This window comes from Pongo pygmaeus, chromosome 13, assembly GCF_028885625.2.
Source record: "Pongo pygmaeus isolate AG05252 chromosome 13, NHGRI_mPonPyg2-v2.0_pri, whole genome shotgun sequence".
NCBI classification, from domain to species: Eukaryota; Metazoa; Chordata; class Mammalia; order Primates; family Hominidae; genus Pongo; species Pongo pygmaeus.
The window spans coordinates 88,401,875-88,404,298 of NC_072386.2; the positions used below are offsets into that span (position 1 = coordinate 88,401,875).

Consider the following 2,424-nt stretch of genomic DNA (forward strand, 5'->3'; position numbering starts at 1 on the left):
CCTTCAGAGATCCCCTCCACATATACAGACACACACAAAGACAAGACGGACAGAAGGACTTCCAAACCAAGATCCCTAACCAAGAATTCCAAGAGTATTCCTTCCAAACTATCCTCCTATTCTCCGTCTGAGAAATCTCCCCAAAATCTTACTGACTGAGGAGAAGTCTCCAGAACCAAGACTCTTCCTACTAATTAGGGAGAGTAAACTGAGACCCCTGAAGAAGCTGAACCAACTGGGAGAAGGAAAGGGGTGTTGGCAGCACCTAGAATACTCACCAAATCAGACACCCCATAATGGGGCTACAGCTGCAGACAATCCATGATGGGGCTACAAACAGACACTGTGATAAGGTTACAGTTACAGGCACCCCATGGTGGAGCTACAGAGAGACACCTCACCATGGAGCTCTAGTTATGGGACATCTCTCCAGGACAATTTCTCTATTGCAAAGTGTACTCCATACATATTGGGCTAGTAGAACCCTGCTGATAGAGATGATGCCAGAGTCAGCCCCCAGTCCAAAACTAGGTGGCCGCTTGGGCTGGCCTATGGATCCATTGCCAGAGGGGGTCTACAGAACCGGGGCAGGTAGCACAAGGGCAATCCCGAATGAGCCCCCAAATTTTTAACTGCTCAACTGGTTCACCATGCCCACTACCTACACAGAGCTGATTTATCAAAATAGGGGAATTGCAATAGAGAAATTCATGCAGAGCCAGCTGTGCAGGCTGGCTGAGTTTTATTATTACTCAAATCAATTTCCCCTAGCATTCAGGAATCAGAGGTTTTTGGGGTTTTTGTTTGTTTTTGAAATGGAGTTTCGCTCTTGTTGCCCAGGCTGGAGTGCAATGGCACAATCTCAGCTCACTGCAACCTCTGCCTCCCAGGTTTAAGCGATTCTCCTACCTCAGCCTCCCAAGTAGTTGGGATTATAGGCATGCACCACCATGCCTGGCTAATTTTGTATTTTTAGTAGAGACAGGGTTTCACCATGTTGGCCAGGCTGGTCTCGAACTCCTGACCTCAGGTGATCTGCCCGCCTCAGCCTCCCAAAGTGCTAGGATTACAGGTGTGAACCACTATGTCCCACCTTGGAGATCAAAGTTTTTAAGGATAATTTGGTGGGTTAAGAGAGGCCAGTATGTTGGGAGTGCTGATTGGTTGTGTTGGAGATAAAATCATAGAAAGTCAAAGCTGTCTTCTTGCGCCAAGTCAGTTCCTGGGTGGGGGCCACAAGATCAGATGAACCAGTTTATCAATCTGGTGGTGCCAGCTGATCCATCAAGTGCAGGGTCTGCAACATATCTCAAGCACTGATCTTAGGTTTTACAATAGTGATGTTATCCCCAGGAGCAATTTGGGGAGGGTCAGAATCTTGTAGCCTCCAGGTGCATGACTCCTACGTGTCTAATCTTGTGGCTAATTTGTTAGTCCTACAAAGGCAGTCTTGTTCCCAGGCAAGAAGGAGGTTTATTTTGGGAAATAACTGTTATCTTCTTTTATTTTTTAAATTAATTAATTAATTTATTTTTGAGACAGAGTCTTGCAGTGTCACCAGGCTGGAGTGCAGTGGTGTGATCTGGGCTCACTGCAACCTCCACCTCCTGGGTTCAAGCGATTTTTCTGCCTCAGCCTCTCGAGTAGCTGGGATTACAGGCACGCACCACCACGCCCAGCTTATTTTTTTGTATTTTTAGTAGAGACGGGGGTTTTTCCATATTGGTCAGGCTGGTCTCGAACTCCCGACCTCAGGTGATCTGCCTGCCTTGGCCTCCCAAAGTGCTGGGATTACAGGCGTGAGCCACCGCGCCCGGCCAGGTGATTGTATTTTAAGAGCCCGGGGCTGGGAGGCCCGGGTCCTAGTCCCAGCTCTGCTCTGGCTTTCTGGATGGCTTTGGACAAGCCAGTGCAACTTCGCAAACCTGTTGCCTCTCATATAATAGGAACGTCCGCCACTTCTTGAAAACTTACTACAAGCCAACTATTGTGGTCAGGGGTTTCTATACGTCATCTCACAGTTCTATTTTATTTTTTTGCTTCAGAGAGAAAGAAAACGCTCGGGAAGACTGAGTAACGTATATATGAGCAGGAGATGGTGAGTGGCATAGGCTGGGCTCGATCCAGCACTGTGATTCTAACGCTAGCAAACCTGTTTTTTCCATTACACCATAGGGCGCGCTCTCCCCATGCTCCTGAGAGTTGGACATATGCTATGCCCTGCGCAGGCAGCCGTCCGCCTCCTGCAGGGAATGCTTGCTCCTGGGTGCACGCACGGATACCGCGATGGTACGAGACCGCGCTCAGAGGCAGCAAGCCTCAAGCCTCGCACACGAGAGAGGCGCGGAGCTTCCTCGACCCGCCCCGCCGCCCTTCCCGCGGGAGGCCCCGCCCCCCGCCCCGATTGGCTGTCGGGAGCGAGGC

At 49.9% G+C, this 2,424-nt stretch overlaps 1 protein-coding gene across 1 annotated transcript in view; it reads right to left on the reverse strand.

The window, feature by feature from the left end:
- Positions 1-2,424, reverse strand: part of TRIM14 (tripartite motif containing 14) — an 84,760-nt gene that overhangs the window by 18,922 nt on the left and 63,414 nt on the right. The gene's annotated exons all lie outside the window — the stretch shown is intronic.